The following is a 22,840-nucleotide window of genomic DNA, read 5'->3' as shown; positions in this document are numbered from 1 at the left end:
ATCTTCTGTCTGATGCACTAGTTTCATCTTGACACTAGGTCTATTGACTTCCTTCTATAGCACATGAGGAACATACAAGACACCATCCATCTTCCTGGGTTTCCCTTCATACAAATCAGGGTTCTATCTTCTAAAAGACAAGAAAGGAGTTTCTTTGCCTTTCCTAAGACATGCTAGAAAACTTTTACTTTAATACTGCTATGTCTTATCACATATTTCATTTTTAAATCTCTATTTCATTCTTTTCCTATTAATAGTACTTATTACTAAAAGATTACTATGAGAAAAAGTTTCATTCTGAGAATACTTTGAAAACCAGTAAAGATCAAGTTTAGAAGATTTATAAAACGATCACAGATAATTCATGCTGAGCATAACTTTGTAAACATCCAGGTTTTTTTGTTTGTTTGTTTCTTGGCCAGGGATCAGATAGGAGAATCTTTTTATTTTCTTATTTATAAGTGGCTATTTAGTTGCAAGCAATAAAAATAAACCCCTTAAAAAAGTAAAAGAAAAAAAAAAACAATTTAGGATACTTAGCAGTTCACAGAATTGAAGTTTAGCATTCAGTTATAATAAAGAACAGAAATCAAGGCAGCTCTAGAAAGTTTAATCTCATATAAATTGAGATGCACAGAGACTGGAAATACTAGTAAAATTGGGATTTGCTAGAGATAACTGGATAATAAATATATTTACAAAGATTTATGGCAAAGGAATGAGAAAACAAGCATCACTTAACTAAAAGGCTATAAAATAATCCATTGTTTAGATCATTGGAAGTAAAAGGTGGAAGATTTGATGCTATAGAAATAGTGCAAAAATAAGCCTGGATCATCAAGGTGGCCCAGAGTTCTAAGATTTTCTTCTAACTTTCAAATTATGCTGAATAGAAAGAAGCTTTGGAAAAGTTAATAGCTAAAATGGACCAACTAGAGCTTTATCATCATTTTTAAAAGATATGAATTAATAAAAAGAGAAACCATGCAAGAAAACAAGACAAAATACAAGATACAACACAGCTTTCAGCTTGTTTATGCCATTAAGATCCTATATGTTACTCTTAATATACAAAAAGTATTTACCCAGCCAACAATAATCTATTCATGTAGGAATACTGACATTATTAAAAAATTATTCAAGTCCATCTAAAAACTTTCATCTATTTATTATATTTAAATTTATGTGGGAGTTTCCCAGGTAGCTTAGCTGGTAAAGGATCTGCCTACAATGCAGGAGACCCAAGTTTGATTCCTGGGATGGGAAGTTCCCCTGGAGAATGGACAAGCTACCCACTTCTGTATTCTTGGGCTTCCCTGGTGGCTCAGGGGTAAAGAATCCACCTGCAATGTGGGAGACATGGATTCTATCCCAGGGTTGATATATGGTATTATCTAATTCTATATCATAAAAATCCTGGAATGTGAAGTCAACTGGGCCCTAGGAAGCATCACTACGAACAAAGCTAGTGGAGGTGATATAATTCCAGTTGAGTTATTTCAAATCCTAAAAGATGATCCCTTGAAAGTGCTGCACTCAATATGCCAGCAAATTTGGAAAAGGCAGCAGTGGCCACAGGACTGGAAAAGGTCATTTTTCATTACAATCGCAAAGAAAGGCAATGCCAAACAATGTTCAAACAACCACACAATTGCACTCATCTCACACACTAGCAAAGTCATGCTCAAAATTTTCCAAGTCAGGCTTAAACAGTATGTGAACCGTGAACTTCCAGATGGTCAAGCTGGATTTAGAAAAGGCAGGGGAATCAGGGATCAAATTTCCAACATCCATTGGATCATCGATAAAACAAGAGAGTTCCAGAAAAGCATCTATTTCTGCTTTATTGACTATGCCAATGCTTTTGACTGTGTGGATCACCACAACCTGTGGAAAATTCTAAAAGAATTGGGACTACAAGACCACCTGACCTGCCTCCTGAGAAATCTGTATACAAGACAGGAAGCAACAGTTAGAACTGGACATGGAACAACAGACTGGTTCCAAATAGGGAAAGGAGTATGTCAAGGCTGTCTATTGTCACCCTGCTTATTTAACTTATGTGTAGAGTACATCATGAGAAATGCTGAGCTGGATGAAGCACAAGCTGGAATCAAGATTGCCAGGAAAATTATCAATAACCTCAGATATGCAGATGACACCACCCTTATGGCAGAAAGTGAAGAACTAAAGAACCTCTTGATGAAAGTGAAAGAGGAGAGTGAAAAAGTTGGCTTAAAACTCAACATTCAGAAAACAAAGATCATGGCATCTGGTTCCATCACTTCATGACAAATAGATGAAGAAACAGTAAGAGACTTTATTTGGGAGGACTCCAAAATCACTGCAGATGGTGGCTGCAGCCATGAAATTACAAGACGCTTGCTCCTTGGAAGAAAAGTTATGACCAACATACACAGCATATTAAAAAGCAGAGACATTACTTTGCCAACAAAGGTACATCTAGTCAAAGTTATGTTTTTTCCAGTCGTCATGTATGGATGTGAGAGTTGGACTATACAGAAAGTTGAGTGCTGAAGAATTGATGCTTTTGAACTGTGGTGTTGGAGAAGACTCTTAAGTGTCCCTTGGGCAGCAAGGTGATCAAAGCAGTCCATCAGTACTGAATATTCATTGGAAGGACTGATGCTGAAGCTGAAACACCAATACTTCGGCCCCTGATGTGAAGAACTGCCTCATTTGAAAAGACTTTGATGCTGGGAAAGAGTGAAGGCAGGAGGAGATGGGAACAACAGAGGATGAGATGGTTGGATGGCATCACCGACTCAGTGGACAAGAGTTTGAGTGAACCCAGGGAGCTGGTGATGGACAAGGAGGCCTGGTGTGCTGCAGTCCATTGGGTCTCAGGTCGGACATGACTGAGCAACTGAACTGATATCATATAAAAGTATAAAACTATGAAAAACTATTACAAAGATATATTTTAATTACAAGAAAAAGTATATAAAGGATTACTCTGGGAAAAAATATAAGAATATAGAATAAATGGTCCAAACTAATGTAAAGCATAATTGAACAACATCTCTGAAACTAAAGTTGAAATTGAATTCTTAAATGATATAGCACATTATATAAACATATGTTTTTAATATTTTTAGCTCCTTCATAATATCATTCAACTTGGGAATATAGTAATGTCTTAAAATAATTTTTACAGAAAGGATGGTGTCATATCCTTTACATATAGGCAATTTGTCTTTCAAAAATATAATAACCAATAGGCATTATTTAGCAAGTTGGGACACTGGGAATATAATATATATGAAAATTATATTTTATGTTAAACTAGAATATTAATCAAATTGAAGAATCATAGAATGGATATGTTGTAATGAACAGGTTTTAGAACTATAAAGCTAATAATAAAGGAGAGAATTAAGGTTTCATACCTGTAAGTAAGCAGCATGTACCTTGAAAATAGAAAAATAATAGCATAATTAAATAATATAGAGATAGAAAAATTAGAAAAAAGAAGAAAGAAATAGAAGAAAGAAGAGAAATAAATTTAAGTGAGATAATATTCTTTTGTTTTATCAAGAATTCAATACACACTACAGCTTAAATATTAAGAGAAACACAATAATGAATCTATAACTTTAAGTGTCTTCATGGTATTCTTTTATAAGTTGATAAAATTCTTTAGATACTTGTATATTACAGAGGAATATTTATCAGAAATTAAGCAACTCTAATTTGATCTTATTTTCACTTTTTAAATACATTTATTTAGTGGCTTACACTGAAATCAGGTATAATGCAATCCCAGGGTTTCAAATTAGTTGTATTTATAAGCTTCTATACTTTCATAGAGATATCTGGAACAATGTTACCCAGTTGTTAGCAAATGATTTTATTTCAAATACTTTTAAAAATCTCTTTTCCATTGCATGATTTGGACTACCTTTTTTTTTATAACAACTGCATATCATCTTAATGGCAAAGTCATCATTCTTTCCAAAAAGTATGCACTGTATAACATATATTTAGATAGAGTATTTAAAATACTAACTCATAAATTATAAATTGGAGGGAATCATAGTATCTGTCTTACAGTTGACATGAAGATTTTTGCAAAAACAGAATACTTCCTTGAATGTAGTAAGCAAGCAATATGCATTAGCTACTCCTTCAGCTAGGGCTTCCCTGGTGGTTCAATGATAAAAATTCCACCTGCAATGAAAGAGACATGTGTTTGATCCCTGTATTGGGAAGATCCCCTGAAGAAGAAAATGGCAACCCACTCCAGTATTCTTGCCTGGGAAACTCCATGGACAGAGGAGCCTGGCAGTTTACAGTCCATGGGGTCGCAAAACAGTGACATGCCTTAGCGACTAAATAACAACTCTTTCAGCTAATCATATTTATGCTAGGAGAGCTGTCATTTTTACTTAAGTGGGAATCTGATAAATTATAATTTGCAAATGCTACTTATATTTTTTCTCTTGAAAAACAGAAATAACAATAACTATTAAAGAATGACTGTGGGAGTGATTCACTCTTTTGTACCAGCTCACTGTACTCATTTATAATTAAACACCTGCTGTGACTAAGTATTGTGCGAGGTACTCTAGACATAGTAGTGAACAAGAGAGACTGCTTGTAGACGTTCAAGGTTTCTCATCATTAGGGAAAATTCTCTATGGTAAATCTTGTAACATAAAATTTCTTGTCCTGATCAATACAGTCAATATATTTTAATGTTGATTGTGAAAGAATTCAAATGTTAAATGACATTGTTATTAAGCTCATTTGCATCTGTTAATTGTAAAATTGTATAAATTAATTCTGATATAATTTTGTCATAATTTTTGATTATAGCTTATAAGCATCAATAACCTTTTAATATTTAACACCGACTCAAATGACTTACATCCTCATATGTCCCATATCATTTCCTTCAGAAGACCATGAGTGTACGCTAAAGAAAAATGACTTGTAACATCAAGAGATTTCCACTTCCCAACAACCAATGACTTCCCAGTAGAAGCTACTGCATATTCTTACTACAACTCACTTTTTTATAAACTTAATGTTTCATAAATAAATAAACTATATAATTAGGGCAGTGCATTTTTTTAAATAAAAGAGTGTTACAGTATACTGGCTCTGAAAATAATAGATTACCAAATATATGATGTCAAACACAAAAAATTCCAATAATGAACACATTCACTAAAAATTATCTGTGTTTAATAATGAGTAGGGACTTCCCCAGTGGCTCAAACGATAAAGCGTCTGCAGGAGAAGGCAATGGCAACCCACTCCACTACTCTTGCCTGGAAAATTCCATGGGCAGAGGAGCCTTGTAGGCTACAGTCCAAGGGGTCGCGAAGAGTCAGACACGACTGAGCGACTTCACTTCACTTCAGTAATGAGTACGAACCACTATCGTGGGCTTCCAACATGGCGCTAGTGGTAAAAGAATCTGCCTGCCAATGCAGGAGACCCAGGAGACATTGGTTCTATCCCTGGGTCGGAAGATCCCCCAAGAAGGAAATGGCCACCTGCTCCAGTATTCTTGTCTCAGAAGTTCCATGAACAGAGGAGCCTGGCGGGTACAGTCTATGGGGTCGCAAAAAGAGCTGGACACAATTGAGTTTGCATGCACTATCTGATATAGTCCTTAAATTTTAAATTATCTTAAAAATAGGTAATTCTTTAGAAAAAAAGTTGTATACTTAAGCTACATATTTGTAAACCCTCACACATATAGTAAGAAAATTATGTGCAGGTGGTTAGGTCTTAAATATTTAATAGTAATTTGCCAGCTTGATACAATACGTGATTCACATAAATACTTTATGACAAAGAGTTTAGAGAAATGATGTTACTTTTGTAATTACAATTCACATGTTTATCTTTTGATACTGAGTGAGTTTTATTGAGTATGATTGAAAATATAAAATTCATAGGCTAATTCTGAAATGTTATTCCAATAAAGTAAGTTCACCCTTGAGAGGAATTTTACCAGAATGATAAACTGGTTTTAGTCAAGATGTGAAATCCAGGTCATTAGTCAAAAGTGATATTCTTCTTGGTTAGCCAAGAAGCTGTTGAAATTGGGTAAGCCAAGAAAAACTAAAATGTTAAGTGAATAGAGAATCAGGAACATGCAAAGCCTACAGTAGAATGTCTTGTCATACCAGCTAGGTAAGAAGTGTAAAAACTAACCCAGCAATAAGATTGCTGAAGAGAAGTCTTAACAAAATGTTCCAGCTGAGAAAAAGATATAGCAACCAGGAAAGAAAGCAGGCAGTACAAATTGCCTCTGAAGCAACTTTTACTGCCTCCAGAAGGAAATGTTTTCATGGCTGTGGCATTTTTCTTTTTTTTTTTTTTACTGAAAGCAAAATATTCACTCTAGAAGTTTGGCACTCTCAAATGCCTCTTCTGGGAACACGATAGGTAAAGATTTTCTAAATATCAAATTCATAGCACATAAAAACTTTGCAGGCAAATGTGACAATATTTTATGATATCTGCCACACATGCAAACTTTACAAAATAACATGAATATACAAAAAGATTTTTCTCTAACAGTAAGTTTTGACGACAGTGATTAGAGATTATTTTAATAAAGAACCTAAATGGTCAGCAAAAGACAGTTGGCTAAATTGATTAGGGCAATGCTATGTAATCGTAAGAACTCCTTTGAAAAACTCCATTAAATTGATATATGTAGGGACGTAGATGACTATCATGTATGGTGAAAAACGCAAATTGCACAGCTAAGTGTATAATGTGACTAAGTTATGTTTTCATATAACTACACATATATACTTGCATATTTATGATTGCATATATTTGTGTGCATAAATTATAGATATTGTGTATACAGATATAGATGTTCAGAACAGAATAAATAGGTAGATATTGAAATGTGGGGTTGTGTTTTGCATATTCAGTGTTTATCTCAGTCAAGGTTGAGACAAGATCTGAAACTTTTAACTTTCCCCTCCAAATGATATTTATTTCCTAAAGCTTTAGATAACTTTTTACTTACAGTATTGTAGAGAAAAAGAAGGGAAAACAATGTATGCAGCGTAGAAAAATAATTTAATAACCCTCATGGGACATTTCTGTCTTCTTACTCAATTCTCTTACTTGCCATTTGTCTTCACCCCCTCATCCTCGTCTCCAATCTCTCTCTCTTTTTCCTCATTCTCTTTCCTTCATTTTCTTTCTCTCCTTATCTCTCCTTCTCGCTCTTATACACATACTCTTCCCCCCCCAGGCTCCTTTTTCATCCCCTCCAATTAGTCTCTGAACCATTATGTTTTAAGGAATTTTTCATTATCTCATGTACAGGAACAATGGCTATAAAGAGGTCATATTTCATAAATGGTTATCTTCCATAAATGGGAAAAATAACATTGTAAGATTGTCTTTTGTATATGAACATAAACATGTTTTAGAAAATTATGGCATGATATTCACCAAGCTATTGATAATAGTTATAGAAAATTTCAGGGAGTACAGTTGAGAGCAGGAAGACTCATAAACTATATATACATGCATGCCTGGCTTGTTCATATGTTTGTAGGAAAAATACACTATTTTACTTTGCAATAAAATACACTATTTTGTATTTTTGTATAAAATAAATACTTTAATCCAATGTTTCCACTCATCTGTGTCATTCTTATAGGCTCCTATCCTATCTTCTACCTTTAATCTTATCTCTTTCAATATACTGTTAACGGTATAACCAGCATGATTATTTTTAATGCAAATTTGATACTACTGCTCATGCTATACTTTTAAATGAATTGTTTTGATCTTAGGATAAAGGTCAGCTTTCTTAAAAGAACTTATAGTCTTCTTATGAAATATTATTATCTTTTTCCTCTTTAGCTTCATCTATTGTCTTTCTATTGTCATATTTTTCACTTTAGTTCTTTTAAAGGTCAGTCCTTTCTTCTATGATATTTAATAATTTTCTTCATTGCTAAAATTTCTCTTTCCCCTTTCTTCCAAAGCCCTCTATTTCCTACTGAAATTCTATTCAGTCTTTGGGATTATACCTAAATGCCCTCTCTTTTATTAATTCTTCTCTGAATTCAAAAGTCCCAGTAAGTGTAGTGTGCCTCATATCTATTCCTACAGCACAATGAATCTTTGCTCTTATCACCCTTATAACACATTACTCTTTTAAACTTTTCTATATTCTTCATTAGATACTAAGTTCCCTGAGAAAAATCATTCTATGCACTTTATTCAACGCTACATCCGAAATGCTTGGCTTGTAGGAGGTGTTAAAACAGATGTTTCAATAATAATCACTAAACCAGTTGGTAAGTAAATTGCATGTCTATTCACTATTCTTGTAATAAATAATACATCAGACTTGCTCTATCAGCCAAAATGGGATAACTTGTATCAGACTAGCCTTCTCTTAAGAGTAAAGGTAGGGACTTCCTAGGTGGCCCAGTGGTTGAAAGTCTGCCTGCCAATGCAGGGGACAGAGGTTCGATCCCTGGTCCAGGAAGATTCCACATGCCACGGAGCAACTGAGTCTGTGCACCACATCTACGGAAACCGCAGGCGTGGAGCCTGTGCTCCTCAGCAGGAGAGGCCCTGCAATGAGAAGACCACACAACACAAAGAGCGTCCCCGCTCGACACAACTAGAGAAATCCACATGCAGCAATGAAGACACAGCACAGTCAAACATAAATAAAAAGAGCAAAGGTAAACTTCAAAAATACCAAAAAAAAAAAAAAAAATCTTTTCAAAGCATAGAAAAGCGACTGTGGTGCTCAGGATTTGAGAGACAAAGGTCCTAGACAGAAAAAAAAAAAATTGTATTGAAGAGGGCTCTCTATTCACCACTGCTTTTTTCCTCTGGACACTGTTTGTTTGTTTGTTTGTTTGTTTCTAATTACTCACAGGGCATAGCATTCAAACAGAAAGTTGTGGCTTGGAGGGTGCAGCAGTCTTACTGAGTAAGGAAGTCAAAGTGGAGTTTGAGGCTCCAATGAAGCAAGAAGGTACGAGCTAAGATGCTCCTGAGATATGGAAGCAATAAAGATGAGTCCATTATTTTACACAGTCTCCCTCAAGGAGTTTGGGTTTCCTCAACTGTACATGCACAAAGTAAGTATTTAAAAGGCAGCTGCTATGAGGATAAAATGAGATTTGGAAAATATTATGGTGTTAATGAGACAAAAATTGAGTTTGACGTCCAGCAAAGAAGGAGAACATTTCTAAATGCTTCTGAGATCTTAAAATTATTTCAATCACTTGTTGGACAAAGACAATTTTATTACAAGAGGAAAATTAAATGCTATCCTAGACAGGCATACTTAATCCTCATTACCCAAGGATTTCCTACTTGTAAATTTGCGTATTCATTAAAATTTATTTGTATCCCCCCACAAAACCAATGCTTATGCTTAAGTGTTTTCACAATCATTTGTGGACGTGCACAGAGTGGTAAAACTTTTACATTGCCCAACACCTATATTCTCAACTGGAGTCAAGCAAGGTAATACTCTGATTTCTTGCTTCAGCTCTCAAATTACAGACAAACTTCCTTTCTGTGAAAATGTCTTTGTGATTTTTTGTTTCCTGTGATTTCTTTTTTAAAATGACCCCCAAAGCACATAGCTGAGTGCTGTCTAGTGCTTCTAAGTGTAAACAGGCTATATTTGCCTGATGGAAGAACTGCACGTTAGATAAGCTACACGTAGGCATGAGTTACACTGTTATTCCCGGGTGGCGCAGCGGTAAAGAATCCGTCTGACAATGCAAGAGACATAAGAAACGAAGGTTCAATCCATGGATTGGGAAGATCCTCTGGAGTAGAAAATTGCAACCCACTCCAGTATTCTTGCCAGGAAAATTCCATGGACAGAGGAACCTGGTAGGCTACAGTCCATAGAGTCTCAAAGAGTTGGGCATGATTGAGTACACACACATGAATACTGTGCCGTTGGCTGTGAGTTCAATGTTAACGAATCAACTATGTATATTGAATATTGTTCTCTTTAACAGAAACACACATAAAACAATATTATATAAAGAATCCACCTGCCAATGCAGGAGGCATAAGAGATGCTAGTTCTATCTCTGGGTTTGGAAGATCCCTTGGAGGAAGAAAGGGCAACCCACTCCAGTATTCTTGCCTGGAGAATCCCATGGACAGAGGAGCCTAGCGGGCTACAGTCTGTAGATTCTCAAAGAGTTGGACAAGACTGAAGTGACTTAGCATACACACATCCGTGTACCTTTAGTATCTTGAGAGTATTGTGACAGAGGCCCCCAGGAACCTAGTTTTGTATTTCCCCTAAGAACATTGGTTCAGTGTTCACTAATTCAGTGACTCTATTGAACACAGTTATCAGAAATAGTGAGAACTGACAGAACCACGATTCACATGCCCTGAAAATTTTTTGTATAAAACATTAAGCATTTATTCAAAATTATAAGTTGAGACAGGAAAATAATCAAGAAACTAGAAGTCAAAAAAATAAAATACAAACACATACTAACATGAGACTCTTAGATAATCCAAATATTGCAGTTATCAGAGAACATAATTTTATTATGAATATTGACTTTATCATGATCATAATAATAAACACTGGGAAACCTATATAATACTCAACCATCCCCTATGACTACCTATAGACTTCATTGTGTTAATGGGCACTTTGCCTAACAGTTTAGAAGGTAACACTTAAAATAACTATATTAATTTGTCCCATAACATTAAAAAAACACAAATAAAATGTGAATAACAAGCTGGAATTCATAGAAAGTAATTAAATAAAAACTGAAAATTTGAAAAATAAATACATAATAACTAATGTATTCAAGAGCAGACTAGACACAGCAGAAGAATTAGGTAATTGAAAAGATGGTGAGTAGAAAAGTATCTAAATTGAAGCAAATACATGAATAAAGAAATGGAAAATATAGAAGTGAAAGAGATATATTGGATATAATAAAAGTTATTTTGAAAATTAAAAAATGAGATGAAAATTTCAAAAAGAAAAATATAAGTATATTGATACTAAGAAAGAAGAAAGAAAGAAAGTGAAGTCGCTCAGTTGTGTCCAACTCTTTGTGACCCCATGGACTGTAGACCACCAGGCTCCTGTGTCCATGGGATTCTCCAGGCAAGAATACTGGAGTGGGTTGCCATTTCCTTCTCTGGGGATCTTCCCAACCCAGGGATCGAACCCGAGTCTCCCACATTGCAGGCAGACGCTTTATCCTCTGAGCTACCAGGGAAGCCCATATTGGTACTAATTGGAGTACAAAATGTAGTAAGAGAGAATAAGAGGCAGAATATTAAAGTAGGTATTGGTCAAAATTCTAAGTATTGACCAAAATGATGAATCATAACTTGTCACACATAACAAACATTCTTTGAATTCCAAACATGATCAGTATTAAAAAAAAGTTATACTCAGGTACATACATCATGGTAAAACTGCTATAACCCAGTGACTAAGAGAAAAATGAGAGAGGCAAATGAAGAAGGAAGGGATCATTGTCAAAGGGCTAACAGTGAGAAGAACAGCTGGATCTTTAAAGAAAACATTGAAAGCCAAAAGACTATGGATGAGAGATTTAAAGGACAGAAAGGAAATAAATGTCAACCTAAGATTTTTATTCAATAAAAATATCCTTTTGAAATGAATCAACAGTTTTAACATAAAACTTTTTTCCATTAAAAAAAATTGAGAAAGTTTATTTAGTTGAAATTCATATGAGAGAGAAAAAAAAAAAAACCTCCAAACAGCTTTGTAGGGAAAAGAAATGCAATTTTAGAAAAAGGTATTATAGTGTACAAATAAATAAAGGCTGCCAAAAAGAGACATTTCCATATAAATCTACATAAATTTTGACTGTTTAAAACAATAATAATGATTTGTCACTATTTCAAATATATGTAGGGGTCAGGGAGATCTCCTGGAGAAGGAAATGGCAACCCACTCCAGTATTCTGGGCTGGAGAATCCCCATGGACAGAGGAGCCTGGTGGGCTACAGTCCATGGGGTCACAGAGAGTCGGACACGACCAAGTGACTTAAGCACAGCAGCAGCAGCAAATATATGAGAGAACAAGACGCACGAAAACACCAAAACCAAAGCATAAAGGTAGGAGTGAAAAGAAATTGTTAGAGATATTTATAACTATCGTAGGAGAGATAAAAGTGCTTAAAATATACTCATATAACTATGAATGCTATAATCTCTACGTTTGGTAATTCACTTCTAATAAATAATAAACAGTGAAATTGAAACTGTTGGAGATCTGAGTCTAGGTCATAACAGCTGATACAGTTTTTATTGGTTTCTCTTTCTCATCTCAGTGTATTTTCTCTAGGTGCTTTCCCCAGAAATCCAGGCATCATGCCATGGGGAAGCCACATACAGTGTCCCTATATGTCCCTATATTTGTGTTTCTGTCATATTTCCACTTGAAATTTCAGCCAATAGGATCCTAGCATCAGTCTCCAAGCATATATGTAAAGTATCAGATAATTTCAGTCATCAGCACTCAGGTTGGCCCAGGTAATTCTGAATGGAGCAAAGACAATTTGCCCCACCTAGTCTTACCTAAATGGCTAATTTCTAAGGAAAATGAATGTTGTTTTTGTAGATAATAGAATACCAAGTGTTGCAAAGAAGAGGAGAGCTGGAACTCTCATAAGCTTTTAGTGAAAATATAAATTGGTACATCCACTATGAAATTCCCTGGTGGCTCAGAGGGTAAAGTGTCCGCCTGCAGTGCAGGAGACCTGGATTTGACCCCTGGGTCGGGAAGATCCCCTGGAAAAGGAAATGGCAACCCACTTCAGTACTGTTGCCTCGAAAATCCCATGGATGGAGAAGCCTAGTAGGCTACAGTCCATGGGATCACAAAGAGTTGGACACAACTGAGTAATATACAAATATCCATGACCCAGTATTTTGATTCAAGCTGTATGTCCAAATGAAACATATATATACATATATATATATATATATATATACACACACATATATAATATATATTATGCATATGTATGCTGAAAGACATACATGTAGCAGAATTTTTATAATATTTAGAAACTGGAAACAATCTAAAAGTTGTCATGGGTAAATGAATTGGAGCTTATCCATACAATATAATACATTGTAATTCATATAATATGATATAATGTTACTATAACATAATATAAAATAACTAATGACACATTCATCAACCAGATGAACTTTATAATCATGTATATATGATATGATTTTAAATATTGGGAATAGCATTTGGTTAGCATCCCTTTAAAAACAGAAAACAAGCAATCCTAGTTATTTCAAACAAAGTGCATTTAATACAGGGAGTTAAATACAAAAGTAATGAAAAGGCTTAGAAAACAATAAAAGGAAACTAGGATACTCAGAAAACTTTAGAATGTTTTTTTTTTTTTTTAATTAATTTAACCTGAAGTCCAAGACAGCTAGTGAGCTGCCTAAGAAACCACCACCAAGAATGCTACAAAGGAAGCCAAAATGCTAAACAACCTCTGGAACTGCAGAAGTCCGTTTATATTGCTACTCTGGACAGAGCAGAGCCTCTAACACCTCGTCATGGAGACAGAGCATGCTCATGGCTGCCGTGTGATCAGTGACCACCTGTGTTGAGCTGCTGAAGCTGCCCCAACAGAGAGCTAGGTGTCTGTGCTTGCCTATCTCAATTATTATTCCCTGAGACTCTACCAGGAGCAAATAAAAAGTGATTCTCCCTTTCTTCAAGCTTTTTGGTCTTCCCAGTAGAAGAATTTAACCAGAAACCTACTGCCAAGGAGATCTGTTTAATCTTACTCCTAGCTCCCGGCAGTATGAAAACTGATGGGGAAAGTCATTTAGTCGTGTCCAACTCTTTGTGACCTCATGGACTGTAGCCCACCAGGCTCCTCTGTCCATGGAATTTCTAGGCAAGAGTAGTGGAGTGGGTAGCCATTCTCTTCTCCAGGGGGGGATCTTCCAGACCCAGGGATTGAAACTGGGTCTCCCACATTGCAGGCAGATTCTTTACCACTAGTAAAGAAAGCCCCTCCTGTACTATACCAAGGAGGGTAAAGTGCAGAATAACCAGTATAGTCCATTCTGTTATGCCTATTCAACCAGGGGATTTACTATAGCATCAAAGTGTTGAAAAGGCTGGGAAATAAATTGTATATAATGAAACTGTTCAGATATTAACATTAATACTCAGAAAACTAGTTATTACCCCTAGGTCAGGAGAAGTAAAAGGGAAAATCATATCCCTCAGTGCCCACAAGTGCCATGCTCTTGAGGTTGTTGGAGCCAGTAGACTGCATGTGGGAATTAAGAAAAGGGAGGATTCTGATTCACCTAACCAAGAGAGTGGAGGTGCTATTCACTGAAACATGCAGTGTTAGAGAAACAGAATCAGCTCTTCTTGGCAGAAATGTAAAAAACCTACATTCCCATTGGTGCTGCAGTGGACCAGAAAAGTGAAAGTGTTAGTCAGTGGTATCTGACTTTTTTGTGACCCCATGGACTATAGCCCACCAGGCTCTTCTGTTCATGGGATTTCCCAGGCAAGAATACTGGAGTGGGTAACCATGTTCTTCTCTAGGGGATGCTCTTGACCCAGGGATCGAACCCAGGTCTCCTGCATTGCAGAAGCCACCAGGAAGTCCCAAACCCACAGGCATAGCAGAGGGGAGCATGTACAGCCAGAAAAGGTGAAGGACGGCTAACAACCTACACAAGGGAAAGGTTTTGCTATTGAAACTATATAAAATATTAAGCAATTAACATAAATTGGATTACTAGAAAGTCAATATTTTTGTGTTAATTTAAAATCTGTAGCTTTTAAAGTTTTTAGAAATATAAATATTAACAAGCATTTGAAATTATTCCAATGACAATGTACATTTATGTACACAACAATACCAAATTCCATGCAGGTTGCTGAGACTAGTGTTTGCCCTAGAAATTATAAACAGAACTAATGTGGAAATTTAAATATAAACACTGCGGGTCAAGAGGTATTATGAGATACTTAGTGGTTTCACTAGTTAATCTCCATGAGAGAGTAAATATCTTTAGATAATGATTTAAATCATGTCCCTAAACAAGCAGCTCTATGATTTAAATATCTAAAATCAGCAGTTTTCCTGTTCATTTGCATTACCCAGAAAGACTTCTTCCTGCTCATAAAAACTCTTTGAAAGTAGGTCTTTCTGACCTTGAATGTCTTTTAAAACTATTATTCTACGATATTGGGCACTATCATCAGCATAAGACACGATGTACCATGTCAACTGTATTTTCTCCACAAGCATTTATTGAAAACCTACTACTTTACTATGCTCCATCTGTTGAGGGAGACAAAAATAGAATAGTGAAATTGATCAATCTTTCTGCCCATAGATATTTCTTTGTTTTTGTTTTTTGTTTTTGTTTTCATTTATTTTTATTAGTTGGAGGCTAATTACTTCACAATATTGTAGTGGTTTTTGCCATACATTGACATGTGTCAGCCATGGATTTACATAGATATTTCAATCCAGTAGATAATTGACTACTATTTTTGAAAAACTCAGAGGAAATCAGTGTAACTGATACCTGGATTGTAGTGTTTGGCGAACCTTCTCCAGTGTTCTTGCCTGGGAAATTCCATGGACAGAGGAGCCTAGTGGGCTACAGTCCATAGCCAGGAGTCAGATGCAGTGAGCAGTGCTAAATGAGCCTGGGGACATATCACATGGCTAAGGGAACAATACTGAAGATATTGATCTTAATATATTTATCTTTACCTTGAGAAAGGATGATATTAAGGAATATTTAACAACATAATGTCAAGATCAAATAAGTGTGCTTTGAAAGATCACTTTGGCTGCTCTGCATACAATGAATTCAGAGATGCTTTTGCAACAGTTAGGTAGAGAGACATTGGTGGACGTAACATGGACAAAGTGTTCCAGGAAGGAGGGAGGGATGGGCAGATTGGAGAGACATTTAGTGAGCAAAGGATTAAGGCCGGCAAGATTGAATGAACATCCACACCAAACACTAAAACAAAACACCTCATATCTTCTCACATGACTTTCATTCTCACTGCTACGCCAAAAGGAGTTTCTTAGAGGCCCTTAGTCATACTCTCTCTTCAAAATCAACAGTTATTTCTTGGTTTTCTTTCTTGTTGTCCTCTGTAGCTATTAACAGGTTCCCTGGTCTCTCATACTTCTCTGATCTAATTGTTCCCTATATTGAACTTTCTTGGAGGATTTACTCTAAGCCAAATCTTTGGCCAAGTTTCCCGTTTTCATTGATCATAACACTCACCCCAGGTGTACTATAGTCCTATAGTCAAAACCTTAGACTTGTTTTGAGTCCCTTTTCTTCTGTCAAATTGGTTGACAAGTTCTATTGACTATTTACATCTAAAATATCTCTTTCTCTCATACTCTTCATTTCTGCAGTCTCATTCTACCTGAGTTAAGTTCAGTCACTAAGCCGTGTCTGACTCTGCGACCCCATAGACTGCAGCACGCCAGGCTTCCCTGTCTATCCCCAACTCCCAAAGCTTGCTCAAACTCATGTCCATCAAGTCAGTGATGACATCCAACCATCTCACCTTCTGTCATCCCCTTCTCCTCCTGCCTTCAATCTTTCCCAGCATCAGGGTCTTTTCCAATGAGTCAGTTCTTTGCATCAGGTAGCCAAATTATTGGAGTTTCAGCTTTATCATCAGTCTTTACAATAAACAATCAGGACTGATTTCCTTTAAGATTGACTGTTTTGATCTCCTTGTGGTCCAAGGGACTCTCAAGAGTCTTCTCCAACACCACAGCACAAAAGCATCAATTCTTTGGTGCTCAGCTTTATTGATGATCCAACTCTCATATCCACACATGACTACTGTAAAAACCGTAGCTTTAACTGTATAGACCTTTGTCAGCAAAGTAATATCTCTGCTTTTTAATATGCTGTCTATTTTTGTCACAGCTTTTCTTCCAAGGAACAAGCATCTTTTAATTTCATGGTTACAGTCACCATGTGCAGTGATTTTGGAGCCCAAGAAAATAGTCTGTCACTGTTTCCGTTGTTTCCCCATCTATTTTCCATGAAGTGATGAGGCCAGATGCCATGATCTTCATATTCTGACTTTTGAGGTTTAAGCCAACTTTTTCACTCTCTTCTTTCATTTCCATCAAGAGGCTCCCTAGTTATTATTCACTTTCTGCCATAAGGATGGTGTCGTCTGTATACCTGAGGTTATTGATATTTCCCCGTGCAATCTTGATTCCAGCTAGCGCTTCATCCAGTCTGGCATTTTGCATGGTATAATCTGCATATAAATTAAATAAGCAGGGAGACAATAAACAGACTTGACATACTCCTTTCCCAATTGGGATCCAGTCTATTGTTCCATGTCCATTCTAACTGTTGCTTCTTGACCTGCATACAGATTTCTCAGAAGGCAGGTCAGGTGGTCTGGTATTCCCATCTCTAAGAATTATCCACAGTTTGTTGTGATCCACACAGTCAAAGGCTTTGGGGTAGTCAATGAAGCAGAAATAGATGTTTTTCTGAATTTTCTTGCATTTTCTATGATCCAGTGGATGTTGGCAATTTGATCTCTGGTTCCTCTGCCTTTGCTAAATCTGGCTGGAACTTCTAGAAGTTCTCGGTTCACATACTGTCGAAGCCTGGCTTGGAGAAATTTGAGCATTACTTTGCTAGCGTGTGAGATGTTCCAATGGTGTGGTAGTTTGAACACTCTTTGGCATTGCTTTTCTTTGGGACTGGAATTAAACTGACCTTTTCCAGTCCTGTGGCCACTGCTGAGTTTTCCAATTTTGCTGGCATATTGAATGCAGCACTTTAATAGCATCATCTTTCAGGTTTTGAAACCACTCAACTATAATTCTATCACTTCCACTAGCTTTCTTCGTAATGATGCTTCCTAAGGCCCACTTGACTTTGCATTCCAGGATGTCTGGCTTTAGGTGAGTGATCACACCATTGTGGTTATCTGGGTTATTAAGATATCTGGGTCATTATCTTGGTCTTTCTACCTCACCTACTTGCATTTCTATGGTACCTTCCTCCTCACTATTCCCACCAACTCCAAATCTACCCCTCTCCATTTCAGTTTACACATGATTGACATACTAGCTGTAGATAGCTTAATTCTGTGTTCAAAAATATATAATTTCTCTGAAAACAAATCTTCTACACCATTGACTACTATACAATTTTCTATGTCCCCTGATACTAACTTACATTCCAATCTTAATGGAAACTACCCACTTATACTAGCCATTTTAAGTTTACCAGTCCATATGTCCATGTCCTGTAACACAATATTATTTATGTTTTAAAAAGTACATGCATATATACCCATGAAAATATATGACAATACACGTTCCATCAATGAATTGAAATCTATGGCTAGGAAGAGAGGTGAAAGGGAGATATACTTTATTGTTGAATCATTTATGTTTTGTACTGTGCAATGTATTGTATGTCTTCAAAAATATTCAAATCATCCTTTCAGAATATAAAGATGAAATGGTGTCATTTTATCTCAATAGGCATAATATTTAAAGGTCAAATTTAATATTCAACAATATTCAGGCAGTGGAAATTATACCTGCCTTTGCAAATAAAATCAAGTTAACTTAAATGCAAAAAAAAAATTGTGCTAAGCAGTGTGAGGAAACACAGAGAAAATATGTGATTGCAGCCTTTCATGGAAATATTCCACCTTAGAAAATCTAAAACCAATATCATCCATTTAGTTTACTCCTAAATTGTAAACTGGACCCAAGATTTGCATTTATATGTAGTTAGTTGCATATGTGTGTTCACATGCTTAGTCATGTCTGATTCTTCGTGAACCCATGTACTGTAGCCAGCCAAGCTCCTCTGTACATGGGATTTCCCAGGCAAGAATATTGTAGTTTCCTTCCTCTAGGAATCTTCCCAATCCAGGGGTCGAATCTGCATCTCTTGTGTCTCCTGCATTGGCAGGCAGATTCTTTACCACTGTGCCATGTATTTACATAAAAGGTGAGCAGTTGAGTGAGATAACTACCTGCTATGCCAATCTATTTCCTTTTCCCTTTTTCAGTATTTATTTGGTTTTGTTTATATTTTTAGATAATATTTCATTTTCCCTCTGGAAAATCAACCAATTTCTTTTGTAGTCTGAGATGGACTATGGTGTTGGAGAAGACGTTTGAAAGTCCCTTGGACTGCTAGGAGATCAAACCAGTCCATCCTAAAGGAAATCAGTCCTGAATATTCATGGGAAGGACTGATGCTAAAGCTGAAACTCCAATACTTTGACCACCTGATGCGAAGAACTGACTCATTGGAAAAGACCCTGATGCTGGGAAAGATTGAAGACAGGAGGAGAAGGGGACGACAGAGGATGAGATGGTTGGGTAGCATCACTGACTTGATGGGCATGAGTTTCAGCAAGCTCTGGGAGTGGGAAATGGACAGGGAAGCCGGGCGTGCTGCAGTCCATGGGTCTGCAAAGAGTCAGACACACCTGAGTGACTGAATTGAACTGAGTCTGAGATGAGTTGATCCTAGCTGGCTCAGTTGTATGAGTTTCCCTAACAGGGAAACTGAGAACCAATTGACTGTGATCAATTCACAGATGGACAGAAAGTTGCAACCTGTCAGTCCCTAGGTTTTTGCTGCAGTGTTTAAATAAGCAGCAGGTACTCTTTCTGTGTTATTAAACAAGTAGACTATAAGCTTAAAATTGCCTATTTTTTAAATTGGGTTGTTTGGGATTTTTTGAGATTCAGTTGTATGAGCTGCTTATATATTTGGTTAATAACCCCTTGTTGGGCTTCCCTGATGGCTCAGATGGTAAAGAATCTCCCTGCAATGCAGGAGACCTGGGTTCAGTTCCTGGGTTGAGAAGATGCCTTGGAGGAGGAAATGGCAATCCACCCCAGTATTCTTGCCTGGAGAATTCCATGGACAAAGGAGACTGGAAGGCTACATTCCATGGGGAATAAGATGTGACTTAGCTAACACTTTCACTTTTTCTTTCAACCCCTGTCAGTTATATCATTTACAAATATTTTCTCCCGTTTTCTAGGTTATATCTTAGTTTTATTGATAGCTTCCTTTGTTGTGCAAAAGTTTTTAAGTTTAATTAGGTCGCATTTGCTTATTTTTGCTCTTTTATTTTGCCTTGGGAGACATATACAAAAAAAATCGCTACAAATTATGTCAAAAAGTATTCTGCTCATTTTGTCTTCTAGGAGTTTTATGGTTTCAGGTTTTACATTTCAGTCTTTAAACCATTTTGAGAAGTTGGGTTTTTTTGTTTGTTTTGGTATATGGTGTGAGGAAATGTTCTAATCTCACTGTCTTTCATGTAGCTGTCCAGTTTTCCCAGCACCACTTACGAATGGGACTGTCTTTTCTCCATTATATATTCTTGCTTCCTTTGTCATGGCTTAATTGACTGTAGGTGCACCGACTCTCAGCATGCATCGATGATGCCCTGCGGAGGCATGACTACAATCAGGGATCCGGGTAGTGTCCGAGGTGCTCCTTGATTATGTACCAACAATGACTGCTGCCTCCTTCTCCAGGCTCCGCCTCGGGACCTGGTTGCCTCGGTATCCCACGTCTGAGCCTTTTTCTTGGGCAGGACTGCAGCAGATCCAGTACCACGCTGTGATGTGGAGTGTGTGGGGCCAGAATGTTTGTCTGGCTCAGGCTGGGGTGTGCAGCAGGTGGTCTGGGGACAACCAGCAGCCAGCAGGGCACACTCTTCTCCTCATTGCCTCTGGGACTAGCCTGACCATCCATAAACGTGTGTTCCTCCCAGGAAGAGTCCAGGCTTCCCACAGCCCTTCCATCTGTCCCAGCAGCCCTCCAACCAATGCCAAAGCAGCATTTCTTCTCTGTAGGACCCCAAGTCTGGGTCCAACCTGTAGCTTGAAGTGCTCATTCCCCGGGGTGAATCTCTACCCATGTAATCATCATTTTCCTCCCAGTCCCCTCCCAGAGGTACTGGGAGGTCCTGGTCCAATCACTTTCCTCCCCTTTCTATCTGATTATGTGTCTATCTTTCATACGGCCTTGGTTGTATACGAGTCCTTCTGCTGGTTTTCTGTTTTCAATGAGAATCATTTCACATGTAGATGCATTTTTGATGTATTCATGGTGGGAGGTGAGCTCCACATTCTTTTAGCCCACCATCTTTATCCTGCCTAGTACAGTGCGCTACTTTTCATTACATTTCTTTCAATTGTAATGAAATGTTTCATTAATTATTTATTGAAAAAATTATTTACAATGATTAATTCTGCATTTGTTACTCCTACAATAATTAATTCTGCATAGGTTATAAACTCAGCGACAGCCGGGATCACATCCATGCTGTCTTACTCCTCTCCACAGTCCCAGGAGATAGTCAAAATGAATCAAATATTGAATCAACTTCCAATAAATGTTAAAATGCTTGCAGAATTGTATTTCAGATTCTGTTGTGCTAAACACGTCAAGTAATGTTGACAGTAAATGTCTCTTACTTTTGTTGTTGTTGTTATAAATTAGCTCAGTATGCTGTATAGAGACCAGCACCCAAAACAGAATGTCAAGATTAGAATTTCTGACCAAGTCAGCTTGTTTGAGTCTCATCTTTAGTAAGAACAATCTCAAGATCAACAGCCACAAATGAGATTTTAAAATTATTCTAAAAGTTCACTGTTCAGAGAAAAGTCCCATTTTAAAAAGAAATATTATATATGCCTCTAACATGTTTTGAAATGTTAGCTTAAAAAAGGTGCAATTTCTGGTATTGTTTTCATAAATGTTTAGATACTTTGATCCTTGAAAATAGATCCATAAGGTTATATTTATTCCTTAATGCTTGCCTAAACTCCATTTATATAAATAATTTTATTTTTTGATTTTCAAATAGCAAGTATTTTTCAATTATGTCATTATTGGGTTTGATTAAATTGTGATTTTTGGAAACAGAAATAAGTACCATGCTTCATGTGATAGCATGTTCACCATTTATTTCAGATAAATTTTGCTTGAACTTATATTTATTCTGGGAGTTAAGGAAGGAGAGCAGATGAATATTAAATGTATTCAACATAAATACTGCAGAAAGATTCCTATGCAATTTGTTTGCACACTTTTTAAAAATTTCAATATATAATCATAAGTGCTGATTGAATCTTTTTTCACTCAAGTGAATTTTAATAATAAAACTCCTTTTATCTCATTATTCTTTATGCTATCCACTAAATACAAGAATGAAACTATAGAGAAAAAGCTTATTACCATCCAAATATTTCAGCATTAGCAAGGACCATTAGAATTTTACAACTTGTATAACACATTTGCTTATTTAAAGTTACAAGCAGAGTTTCTTTGCTTATTCAATGGATTTGGTACTCTTATCAAAAACAGCTGCCAAAGACGTTTATTTCTGGACTCTCAATTCTCTTCCATTGCTCTGTTTGCTTATAAAGACCAATATATAGACATATGCCCGACAACATTGTTTTGGTTGCTGTAGCTTTGTAACAAATTTTAAAACTGGGAAATGTGAGTCCTCCAGATTTGTCACTTATAAATATTATTTTGATTATTTGGACTCATACGTTCCATATGAATTTGAGAACCAGCTTTTCCACTTAAACAAAAAAATGTATTCCTAAAATCATAAAAATGTTCAGTCTTTCATAATCGTAATGTCAGCTCTGCTGTGGCATGCTAAGTTGCTTCAGCTGTGTCCAGTTCTATGTGACCCCATAGACTGCAGCCCTCCAGGCTCCTCTGACCATAGGACTCTCC

The 22,840-nt window shown here is 36.5% G+C and overlaps 1 pseudogene; it reads right to left on the bottom strand.

Annotated features, from left to right (window-relative positions):
* Positions 1–20,836, bottom strand: part of LOC122674718 — a 36,911-nt pseudogene extending 16,075 nt beyond the window's left edge.
* Positions 20,837–22,840: the final 2,004 nt, after the last annotated feature.

The sequence above is a fragment of the Cervus elaphus genome, chromosome 18 (genome assembly GCF_910594005.1).
Source record: "Cervus elaphus chromosome 18, mCerEla1.1, whole genome shotgun sequence".
Taxonomy (NCBI): domain Eukaryota; kingdom Metazoa; phylum Chordata; class Mammalia; order Artiodactyla; family Cervidae; genus Cervus; species Cervus elaphus.
Note: the sequence above shows the minus strand (reverse complement) of the source record. Positions and strands in the feature narration are given on the sequence as shown.